The sequence below is a fragment of the Lissotriton helveticus genome, chromosome 12 (genome assembly GCF_964261635.1).
Source record: "Lissotriton helveticus chromosome 12, aLisHel1.1, whole genome shotgun sequence".
NCBI lineage: Eukaryota > Metazoa > Chordata > Amphibia > Caudata > Salamandridae > Lissotriton > Lissotriton helveticus.
Genome location: NC_136073.1, coordinates 325,201,601 through 325,214,484, shown reverse-complemented (window position 1 = coordinate 325,214,484; position 12,884 = coordinate 325,201,601). Strand labels below are relative to the sequence as shown.

The window sequence follows — 12,884 nt, the reverse complement described above, 5'->3', positions numbered from 1 at the left end:
TCATACTTTAATAAATACGGCCGGGCGACTAGCGCCCGCCTTCCAAAAAGTAAAGACGTCTCGTGTCCACGTTCCTGGGTATTGGGTGCCGGATTGGGGGGGAGGCGGCAGCTAGTCGCTGACCATGTGAAAAGGGGGGGCCCTCGGCCCCCCCGCACGCATGGCGGCGCGGCGACCGTCGCCCCCACTGTCTCCTTGGTCGCCATTCGGCGGTGGGGGCGTGCCCTGGGGGGCGCGGCCCACCGCCGATTGGCTGGCGGCCTCCTTGACCCGGATCCTGGGAAGTGGGTCTGGGACAGGGGGGGCGGGCTATAGGAGGGGCCACCTGGCCCCTCGGGAATAAAGAGATAGGGAGCGCCCAGGAGACCCTCTTGTCCCTGGACGCTCCCCCGCCGAAACGGTGTGCCCCGCGCTCGGGGCTTCTTTGTTTTCCCACCCACCATCCCTTGGAACAAAAAGTTTTGTAGCAGTTCTTATGTCTGGTTGAATGGTAAGTTTTGAAGGTACGGTCCACGGGTCTCACAGGGTAATAGAGATGGAATTGTTGGTATATTTTGTTGATGCATTTGTCTAGGAATTTTTCCGCTTTTAGCAAGTCATGTGTGAAGTGAATTGTATGTGATGCTAAGTGTCTTTAGGCCTTTTTTCCCTTTGTAGCTATACGCGGGTCTCACAGGGTAATGGAGATGGAATTGTTGGTATATTTTGTTGATGCTTTTGTCTAGGAATTTTTTCCCTTTTAGCAAGTCATGTGTGAAGTGAATTGTATGTGATGCTAAGTGTCTTTAGGCCTTTTTTCCCTTTGTAGCTATACGTTGATACTGTTATTTAGTAGCCAGTGTAGCTGTCCTTTAGAATTTTTCCCATAGGTCGTCGTATTTATTAGGTATGGGGCATGCGGTAAGGTCATTATCGGTGAGCACATATTTGAGGTCTGAGGGGGCGGGCATCATCCTATGGAGGTTCCCGCCCAGGGGGAGGGGCCTGCGGGCCACTCCCACAACTCCAGGGGCAAGGTAATAGATGCTGCAAAGCAAAGGAGCGCGGGTAGGAGTAGTTCACGCTTTCCTTAGGCTGGTAGCCACCCCGCGCGCGTGGACTCATGACGCCACCGGCGCAGAGTAAGGGCCCTCCTTTAGTGGGTAAATGGAGTTCAGGGCGTAGACCGGGCAATTCCCGGGGTAACACTGCGCATGCGCACATCCAGAGGGGAGGCGCAGCTTGTAGGACCTGACACCGGTAGTGACCCTGCCATATGGCCAGAAATGTACAAAAATTCTAGATAAGGATGTTTAGTCTAAGTTAGGAACAACATGTATTAGAGTTTTGTTAAAGTCAGGCTCTCAAACTTGTTGCTAAGAAGTATGTACCTAAATGTCCTGCTGAATTTTTGTATACATTGTTGATTATGCAATTAAAACCTTTTTTAATTTCATACTTTAATAAATACGGCCGGGCGACTAGCGCCCGCCTTCCAAAAAGTAAAGACGTCTCGTGTCCACGTTCCTGGGTATTGGGTGCCGGATTGGGGGGAGGCGGCAGCTAGTCGCTGACCATGTGGCCTATGGAGTGCTCAGTATGTTAGTACTGGGACGAGGAAGACGGACCAGGTAGGCATTGAATCCTTTATATGCTTAAATTTGGAAATGTGTTAACCAGTGCTTAATTTGTGCCGGTGCTTTACGGTGCTTAGCACCGGCACTTATTTACCAGGGCCGGGTCTACACTGCCACTGGCCACTCATATGAACATCAGGACGGAACTCAATGAACCTCATATCATACATGCGATTGTAAAATAATTGCCTCACTCACTGCAGTGTTATTCAAATTCTGCTACAGTCGCCCGAGTCTCCTTGTGAAAAGTGTTGCTGTGCGGAGAAAGCTGATAATAAATCTTTGTCCCTGCAGATTTGCTATCAGTTTCGTGTTCTGCGTAACTTTTTTTAAATTAAACTTTACGTCCGGCACACACGCACCGCACGCCGCATGCGTCATCGCCAGTAGAGCAGGACGTTGAGCCGGGCACTCTCCCTCGAACTCGAAGCAGCACCAGCAGCAGGCCCCTTCTTAAAGGCAGTGTCATCAGTAAACCAGTAAGTATCAAACCAGTGCTGCTTTTTTTTTTAGCGTGGTGACGGTCACCGTGGGGCAGTAAAACAGACTTGGCATGGACAGAGTCTGAGGCCCCAGCACTCATGCCACCTGCGCCGGGCGGGGCACTGTGTGCAGGAGCACAAGTCGACCTAGAGGCTGGAAGGGCAGCAGGGTCTTCGCCTTTAACCCCTTTCTGTCTGTGCTTTACTTGTACTTGTCTCAATTTAAATGAAATGCTGTTTTTCCGTGCATTTAATCTCTTTCGGAATCTGGCTATTTCCAAGCCTCGTGGCTCAGGTTGTTTGTCCATTTAGTGGCGATTCCTGTTGTGGGGTACGGACCAGTTGGGCCACTGCATCTGTTTGCTGCATGGCCTCTTTAGTTAGTTTGTAAATCATGTTTGGCTGTATCATGCGTTAGTTTAACTTCAACTTAATTTCCATTGCCATCCTAACATTGCTAGCCGTGCTTGTGCCCATTCAGCTTCAGGGATGTTTTCTCGAAACTGGGGCTCTTTCGACGTTTTTCTGATGAATGTCCCGAGGTCCTGGAGCCCCCACTCTGTGCAGAGTTAGCAGTTTGTGGTGACCTTCATATACTTTGATATCTGCGGTGCTGTAGACCCTGGAGGCGCACAAGAGTTTTTGATGTGCACTTTGCGTAGCAAGGGATGAATGAAGTCAGTAACTGGCTTCCAAGTTCCAACCCCAGTGAGTAAATGCCCCATAAGCATAGCAAGTGACTTGAGAGAAAAGTGCATCTAATGTTACACATATTGTTCATATACAGTACCCCCCTCAGCCAATCAATTCCTAATTTATAAACGTATATTAATTTATTTTTATATTCCTTACATATGTCTCAAGCTAGTGGCCTTCGTGGGATCGAATGAAAGGGGCGGTTTGTGTTTATACATATATAAATATGTACAGAATAGATCATCTCAAGGAGATTTTATGTTAAGTAGTTGATGTATCATGAATCTAACTGCAAGATGTAGTGTCGCTTTGTAGTAAACATTTTTATGTGTGCAGAAGCGTTCCAAACGCATGGTGCTGGAGGAGGTCTGGTTAAAATCTGACTACAAAGAGATAAGGTTCTACATTACACATATTTTTTACATAAGTATATATATATAGAGATAGATAGATAGAGAGATAATGTAAACTATGCATATTACATTTAGTCACATTATCTAGTTCCTCAGTCTACAACCCCACTTTGGAGGGCCTGCTCTCTGCCCAGTTGAGACTATTATTGGTAGTGTCCACCACAACTCACAGAAATTTTCAACTCAAAAGTTAGGTGTCAGACACACTTGCACAACAATACAGTAGCATGAGCACAGAAACTAAAAACACTTAGAGTTTGTTAGAAAGTCACACAAAATACACCCCGCATAAACAGCGCATGAGAAAAAAAAACACAACCATTTATCAAAAATAAACTGTATACATACTAAGTATAGGAACACAACAACATGCAGGTAAGCGGAAGGTTCCAAAACTTGGGTCGTGCCTGTCATTGGGAAAGCACCAATTTTCAGACAACAGTCTCATTGTTATGGGCAAGCAATAAAAAACTGGCATGCACATTCTAAGAAAACCCTAAGGCATTGGTGATAAATGCTCTATCCAAAACCAATGTTGTGTAATATGATATAAAACCCTAAAACTGATTTCTGCATTAGGGAATCATTCACAGTAAGCATGGGCGTAAAATCCGTTACGCTCGCGGATTTTTCGTATTTTCGGGGAATCCGCAATCCGCGAACTCTCGCGGATGCGGCGAGAATACGCAAATCCGCGCGAAGCGGATTTTTTGTTTGTGTTCGCACTGCTCGCGCTGCTCGCGGTCCGCGGCGCGGGCAGGAACAATCTCGCACTAGCGAAAGTACAAAAATTACTTAGTAAAGGAAGTGGCCCAGTCTCCAACTTCCTGTTCCTGTCCAGCAAGCTCCTCCCATAGGGGTGGGGTGAAGGAAGTGCCCCAGTCTCCAACTTCCTGTTCCTGTCCAGCAAGCTCCTCCATTTCCTGGCCACTTTTCGATCATTCTTGACTGGGAAGGATTACTTTTTGTGGTTGCTGCTGGATATTTGGATTTGAGGCTTTTTGGATTACTTTTGGATTCGAATTTTGATTTCACAAAGAAGTAAGTTGATGTTGTTTGTTTGTGGTGATTTTTGTGTGTGTTGTTTTTTTTCCGACTTTTTTGGGGGGAAAATCTGCAAGTTCGCGAGCTGAGGATGTTTTTGCTTGTGTTCGCACTGCTCGTGTCCCGCGCAGCAACAATCTCGCACTCGCGAAATTGTAAAAATTACAATTCTGCTGCACATGAATTGAAAACCACCAGGCTTATTTATGGGTGTATGGATGATACAACTGTTTTGTTGAAATTATTTTTGTTAACATGATTCTGGCCAGGGCATGGATGACATTGGATTGTGCTGATTTTTGTGTGTTTTAGGACTTTTTGGGGTGGTGTTGGGGGCTTGCTATGGGGGTGGGGGCCATTTTATTGTCTGGTCCCGTGTGGGTGGGGGTCTAGGGGCCATTTGTAAGTTGTGTGCTTTGTGCCATAGGCCTGCACCCACTGTGCTCTGATGTCATCCATTATGCCCAGGGGGGCCCAGAATCGGTCTGTTCGCGGATTTTGCGGGTTTTTGCCACGTTCGCGCCGTGAAGCAACAATCTCGCACTCGCGAAATTGTAAAAACTGCAATTTTGCACCGGAAAACCACCAGCAGGCAGCATAAGCCTTCTGAAAATGATGGATGGCATTGGATTGTGGTGATTTGATTTGTGTTGTGTGTTTTCACTTTTTGGAGTAGGGGTTGGGTGTTGGCTATGTTGGTGGTGGCCATTTTGAGGCATGGTCCTGGCCATGTGGATGGGGGGGTCAAGCGGCCATTTTGAAGGCAGGCAGTGAGCTTTGAGACATAGGCCTGCACCCATTGTGCCTTGCTTTCACCCATTGTGCCCAGGCGGAGTCAGGGGTACATGAAAGCACAACCCTCTGTGTGTGTGCTCTCTTGGATCAATGTTAAATTCCTGTTTCCCAAAAATTTAGCAAATCCTAATTTTGAAAATTCCATATTGTGTGGTGTGCACGTGTGTATTCATAAATGCCTACTTGCTAACTGTTTATTCAAGCGCTACATATGCAACATTTATATTTACTGATGTTCCTCTGTCTTCGTTTGCGTTTAGGTGCACAAAACTACGCATCATCGTTGAGCATCAGTGCCAGGAAGAAGTGCTGCTGCGGCCTGTTGTTCCGACATCTGAAGAAGATGGCTCCAAAAAGAGGTGCCCGTAGGTCCTCTTCCAAGAAAGATGTCTCTACTAAGGAGAAGAAGAAGCAAGTGGCACCACTTACCAAGGCGACTGGTTGCTCAACCAAGACATTTTTTGGGCAACAACAACAAAAAAAACAAAGGCCCACCATGAGTGCTGCACAGGTAGCCTGTTTAGTTGTTGAATCACCAACGACCAGTGATGTTGGATCATCGCAAGAAAGTAGCAGCACGCCATCAACACAGGTTTTAACTCATCTCACAAGTACTATTCAACAACCAAAGCCGCAACAACAACTGCATGGGCTACTAGTACAAGCAGAAGTACATGCGCAAGGAGCTGTCCAAGAAGGAGCTGTCCGAGAAGGAGCTGTCCGAGAAGGAGCTGTCCGAGAAGGAGCTGTCCGAGAAGGAGCTGTCCGAGAAGGAGCTGTCCGAGAAGGAGAAGGCCGAGAAGGAGAAGGCCGAGAAGGAGAGGTCCATGGAGACTTGCAAGTAGAGGTCAGTGAAGATGGCCATGGAGCGGTGCAAGTGCCCACAATGGTTGTTCTTCCAGAAGTAGGGGCACAGGAGGAAATTGACTTTGGAGCCGGGGTATCATGTCAGGAAGACGAAGCCACTCCTCCTGATGATTCATTTTCTCCCAGCTCCCCAGCAAGGAAAAGATCAAGGAGGGTGTGTAGAAGTTCCTCTTCAAGCCCCGCTCCATCAGATGATGATGTGGATCTAGATTGGCAACCATCTCTGACGTCTGAGAGGGAGGCACACCATGAGCTGCGAAAGGTATCACATGGTAAAAGGAAGGGCCCCGGAAAGCTCATACTTATGGATCCGAACGTCGGACTTGATGAAGTGGTGCATTCTGATGTTGTTGAAGAGGATGACAGCAATGACCTAGTCATCACACATGTCAGTCCAGCCACACCGGCCATGCAGCAGACAGACATTTACACCCTATCCCGACGTCATGCTGAGCGTGACCCTGGCGACGTGCCACTGGTAGCACCACCAACGCAGTCAAGTAGTACCACAAGTTCAACAAAACCTACAGCTCCCATATTTTCTCCCCAGAGGGGGACTCCATCCAGCTCGACTCCCTCAAGTAAGGTTGCTGCAATAATTGCACAACCCAGTAGATGTCTGCAAGGCTCATCCACCACTGCTTCATCTGGCATTGGCAGCAGTATCACCTCGTGCGGCAAAACCAGAAGTTTCCAGTCCCCAGTTTGGAACTTTTTTAGTGTCCATGAAAAATATGATAACATAGCCGTTTGTTGCATTTGTAAGACTAGCGTTAGCCGTGGTAAGACTGGTACCAACTATGGAACCGGAGGCCAGATAGGTCATCTTGAAAGAAAGCACGCTGTTGAATGTTTTCCGCACCTAGCAAACGTCAAGGGAAAGCGATCCCAAAGGGCAAGTGGCCAAAATATACCCATAGTAGGTGTTTCATCTGAAGATGATGGGGAGGTAGAAGAAGCGTCAGACATGTGTCCGGTTGCACCCAGTACCCCTTGCAGCACCACACCCTCCGTAACACATAGCAGGCACACTGAGAGTCTGGGAGACACACCAATGCGGAAAATGTCAACACTGATCATAAGTGGGTCCAAGAAGGCATCAGCATCATCCCGTAAATTTGTCCAGCGCACCATTTCAGCCATGTTCTCCTCAGATGCGCAATTTCAACGCAACCACCCAACTGTACGCCTCTATAACACTAAGCTGGCAAAAATGCTAGCGGTGGACCTTCTCCCTTTTTCGTTTGTCGAAGGTGTGGGTTTCCTTGAACTCGTGGCAACATTGGCCCCTAAATGGAAGGTTCCTAGCCGGTACTATTTTGCCAGGGTTGCTGTTCCAGCACTACACAAAGAGGTGCTTGAGTTGGTGGGGGCAGCTTTGCAGAAGAGTGCTGTTCACACTATACACCTGACAACAGACATGTGGACCAGTTGCCAAGCCCTTGATTACATGTGCATCACTGCACACTGGGTCTCTTTTTCAGGGGTTATTAAACAGATAAATGCAGGTGGTGACTTGGTCGAGATTTTTAAGGGTGCTCGTAAACATGCAACATTAGCCATGTTTGGCATGGAGAAAAGTCATACTGCAGTCAACATTTTGGCTGACTTTAACAAAAAGGTCTTGAAATGGCTGCGCCCAAGACATTGCAAGGTTGGTTATGTTTCTACAGATAATGGCAGGAATGTAGTTAAGGCCATGGAGGACGGTTTCTATTTCAGAGTGCCGTGTTTGGCGCACTGTATCAACCTTGTTGTGCAAAATTTTTTGAAAAAAGAACTTGCAGTCGACAAAACACTGACCATCTGCAGAAGAATATGCACACATTTCAACCATTCTTTTAAGGCCCGGAAGGAGCTGAGGCGCAAGCAAAATGAACGTAGAATGCCAGTGAAAGCACTTATCCAGGAGGTGGCAACACGTTGGAACTCAACCTTCTACATGCTTGAGCGTCTGCATGAGCTGTTTCCAGTAGTCAATGAGTATTTCTACAACCTGGGTGGTGATACGACAGGAATGATGCTAGCGGTGGAGCAATGGCAGCTAGTTAAAAGCCTGACAGACATGCTTCGGCCTTTGAGGTCTTCACGCGTGACGTGAGCAGGGAGGACTGTTCTTTGAGCAAAGCTATCCCACTGTTGCTGAAGCTCGAGCACCAAGTCAAGGTGGTGTCTTCACAATTAAAGGACGTTGGAAAGAACGAAGCACATGAGTTGGCGCAGAGATTATTACAACGCCTAGTTAGCAATGAACGGCTTGGAAATATCAAGAAACAACAGCACTACATTTGTGCTACTATTCTGGATCCACGTTACAAAAAGCCATTGTTTGGCAAAGTAATAATTCCTTTTGAAACATCGGATGTTACAGAGTACAAAGGTTGGCTAGCTCAGTCAGCCATTCGTTTTGAAATAGAGCGGAAGGAAACTGTAGGAGAAGACAGTACTACTAGTGAATCAGCAGGCGATCAGGCGTCCCAAAAAAGCACTTCACCTGTGGCAGAAGTGAGTGACTTTCCCTCTGAGCCGTTAAGCACACCAGCAACCGTATCATCTGCACCAGGCGCATGCGATATGTCTGAAGCGAGTTGGCTAACTCAGCTAGGGTTTCCTGGTCCTAGAAAGGACACAGAAGTGCAAAGTACAGGAATCCGGGAGGACATTCTTTCAATGGTGCAGGCCTATCGGGATGACTCAACAGAGGTCAATATTACAGAGGACCCATTGGCGTATTGGCATGGGAAAAGAAAAATATGGCGAGAGCTCACCAACCTGGCTATCAATTACTTGTCTTGCCCACTCGCAAGCGTGTCTTCAGAACGTGTTTTTAGTTCTGCTGGTGGCATTGTGACTTCCAAAAGGTCCCGCCTCTTGCCCGCAAATGTGGAGCGGCTCACCTTGATAAAGATGAACCAGCACTTCATACCACCAGATTACAGAGTACGAGAATGCACGCAGGAAGAAGAGGACACCGCCCTACCCGAGGAAAGTTCTCCTCAGTTACCAGAAGTAACCCCGACTGATGATTTAGCAGAGTATGAGGACGAGTTCTGCTTCCCTGACAGCGAGTTCTGAAAATGACTCAATCATTCATTCATTAATTGTAAATAGTCCTCCTTATTCACTTTTATTCCTGTGTGTCTGTCTTTCTTTAGCAAGTGCTTCATCACATTCCCAACAAAACTGTAATCAAATCAACCAATAAAACAACAAGCCCATCAACAGAACTGTCTTGATTTTGATGCCGCAGCATTCCTCAGGTTCACAACAGTTAGTTGACACAAACTCAGTCCTGGTCGTCTATCCTGAGTCCTCCTCCTCCAGACTCACCCTATCCATTACCCATAATGCTGATGCCTGGATTCTGCACAATGAAGAAACTTACTTAACGTTGACGAGTCCCCCACTGTGAATTCCAGGTGGAGCCAGCCCTCAAACACAAATTACAGGTAAGATAAGCGTTTGGATGGGAGGTAGTATAATGGAGTATTTGGAGAGGCAAGAGAGTGACAGTGGTACTAGCAGCAAAGTCCTAGGGCTCATGAATTAACAAACTCTGTGACAGGCATTTACTTAGGAAAACATTTGGCCTATTGCACGTGAACGTGTAGGCGTTATATTGCTCGCTTGCCTGTCTCAGGGGTGCTGTCTCTGGGGCTTCTAGGTTTTAGGGTTGTGTCAGCACCGCTACCACATTTCTAATGTTGATTGCTTTTGATTTGCAGAAAATCCACGCCGGGAAACTCCAGTTGTGGCCCTGCTGCAGAACGCGTTAGGACTCTGTGAATTCCAGGTGGAGCCAGCCCTCAAACACAAATTACAGGTAAGATAAGCGTTTGGATGGGAGGTAGTATAATGGAGTATTTGGAGAGGCGAGAGAGTGACAGTGGTACTAGCAGCAAAGTCCTAGGGCTCTTGAATTAACAAACTCTGTGACAGGCATTTACTTAGGAAAACATTTGGCCTATTGCACGTGAACGTGTAGGCGTTATATTGCTCGCTTGCCTGTCTCAGGGGTGCTGTCTCTGGGGCTTCTAGGTTTTAGGGTTGTGTCAGCACCGCTACCACATTTCTAATGTTGATTGCTTTTGATTTGCAGAAAATCCACGCCGGGAAACTCCAGTTGTGGCCCTGCTGCAGAACGCGTTAGGACTCTGTGAATTCCAGGTGGAGCCAGCCCTCAAACACAAATTACAGGTAAGATAAGCGTTTGGATGGGAGGTAGTATAATGGAGTATTTGGAGAGGCGAGAGAGTGACAGTGGTACTAGCAGCAAAGTCCTAGGGCTCTTGAATTAACAAACTCTGTGACAGGCATTTACTTAGGAAAACATTTGGCCTATTGCACGTGAACCAACACGATGACAGTGTTCAGTTAAATGAAATTACTGCAAAACCACCACCCACCCAGCTCAAAAGTAGTAAAAAAACAGGTATGCTCAGATAAAGTTTGAAAAAGTATATTTATATCCCTAACAAAATAATCTCCCGCAAGACCCTCCCTAACCCCAACAAATAAATAGTCCTCAAAAGTCCCCAAAAAACCCAACTCCCAATTCCCACCCCCCAAAAGTCTCAAAAACAGGGGCAAGGGACACTCTATGGATGCAAGCTGTTAAGTTTGGCCTCCAGGGCATCATGCTTTAGGGCCAGGGCATCATATTTTTCTTGGAGGATGGCTTGATCTAGGCGGAGGCCCTCCACCACATTCTGATATTTGGTCCATTTCTGGACCTCCGCCTCTAGGTCGGACACTCTGCGGAGTGCACGGCGCAAGCGACCTTTAACAGTGCTGCGAGGTGCAGCTTTTGCTGCTCGGCGGTGGCGTCTTCCGGCACGGCTCCGGTTTGCTGGAGCACTGTGCTTACCGGTAGAACGTGGGGTAACAGAGGAGGATGTAGATGTTGTTAGGTTTGATGCACTGGAGTGCGTGTCGTCCCCCTCTAGTTCCACCAGTCGCCGATATTCAGCAACAGTTGCTTCCAGCCTCCGTTGCCGGGCCAGTACAGCCAGCATACTCCTCGTTGGTTTGGAGGTTTTAGTATTGCCAACTACATGAAGAAAGAAAGACATAATCTGTAACCAATGCTCTTTAAGAATATGATTAACACAAAATGATTCAGCAGGAAGTTGTGTCACAGTACAACTAGCAACTAGCCAGGGCAGTACAAAACTATTCAGGCCAGTATCATGGGCGTCCGCAGGGAGGGGCGCTTGAATCACCATTTCCCTTCCCACAACTCACTTGTATCCTTGGTTTGGTGCTCTTTCATATGAAAGAGATCTGGCAGAAGTGAGTGATTTTTCCTCTGAGCCGTTAACCACACCAGCAACCGTATCATCTGCACCAGGCCCAGGCGATATGTCTGTTTCCCTCCCTCTCTCTCTCTCTCTCTCTCTCTCTGTCTCACTCTTTCTGTCTCCCTTTGTCTCCCTCTACCTCGCTGTCTCTCTCTCTCTGTCTCCCTCCCTCACCCTCCCTCTGGCTCCCTCCCTCTCTCTCTCTCTCCTTCTGTCTTCCTCTCTCTCTGTCTCTGCCTCCATCTGTCTGTCGGTCCCAGCCTGCTGTAATTACCATATTGTAATTTGTCACTGGGCCACCACTGAATACACATCATATCCTATCTAAGAGTCAGATAGTACCTCCATGATCCAGCTTACCTGTACTCGCCACCGCCACCGTCTCCTTCCTCACAGTCTGTACTTCTTGCTCTTGATCCGACTCCTCTAGCGCCGCCTCCTCCCCAGATTGACCCTCGGACTCCGAGTCACTGATGACCACCACATCTGAGCTGGCCCCGCCACCAGATGTTCCACCTACAAAGTAGATTTAAGAATGTTAGATTACACCACTCCACTAGTATTTGGTCTATGAATGAAAAAATGTGAAAACAACAGAAAAATTAATTGACTGTCTACTCTAGTCTAAAGTAAAAATGTCCCTCCTTCCAGGGAAAGCTGTTGTCTTGCTTCATTTTTTTTGTCACAATTGTTGAATGCTTGCTTAATTTTAACACACACTATTTTTCTCTGAACAGACAGAAACTGGACTTCTAAGGACAAGAGGAACATCAACTTCAAACCAGGTGAAAGCTCGGCTCGACCACAAGAAATGTGTACCAATCCAGTACTCATCAACTCAGCACCAAGCACTTTTCCATTTCCAACTAACTTTATTTTCATATATGTGTTTACTTAAACTTTTAATAAAGCTTTTAAACTTGAATTGACTCTGTGGTTTTTAGTCCTCCAGAGAGTCCAGACTAGAGTGACTGAGCGAAAAGTTTTGCAATTTTTGCAAGGAGGAGTCTGTGCTGCTGACACTACCAGGTTTATTTATACAGTGTGCCAAACACGCCACTCTGAAATATTATTACTCTGGTCTTTGCTGTCCATAGTTCGGTTTGTGGAGAATTGTCCCTGCAACAGTTGGATTATTGATTTTGCTCCTATCTAAACCCTATTTCGAAACAATTAAATTAGGAATGCTTGGACAACAATAGGTCCTCTATATTTAAATGAAAACTTACTGGGGCCAGCAAAGGAGCACTCGCCGCCCTGGCCTGCATCCTCCTCCTTTGGAGCCACTGCTGCATCAGATTTTTCGGTCCGCTTGCCCCTGGGCGGACCTGACGTACAACATGAAAGAAATAACAGAAAACATTGATGATTGCTGCTTGCCGATGTCCTTGTCAACCAAATCAAACATTTAGAAAGAACAAGAACCTACTATTTCATCCAAAAAGAGGGCTACAAAGGAAGGACTGCACCTGAGCCTCTACTCTAGGGGCAGATTTACAAGCCCCTTGCAGCTCTTTTGCTCCATTCTTGCGTCAATTTTGTGACGCAGCGCCACAAGAGAGGCGCCATGGTGTGGCGTATATTAACAACGTGACGCATATGGGAGATGCATCCCATTCTAAAACCCTGCGCCATTAGGGAGCATTCCATCGCAAGGGAGGACGTTCCTGC

General features: G+C 47.1%; 1 long non-coding RNA gene across 1 annotated transcript; it reads left to right on the top strand.

Moving 5' to 3' along the window:
* Positions 1-10,006: 10,006 nt before the first annotated feature.
* LOC144799351 (uncharacterized) lies at positions 10,007-12,138 on the top strand. Its single transcript, XR_013603795.1, has 2 exons — positions 10,007-10,110; positions 11,951-12,138. It is a non-coding gene; the product is annotated as an uncharacterized LOC144799351 (long non-coding RNA).
* The last annotated feature ends 746 nt before the right edge of the window (positions 12,139-12,884 follow it).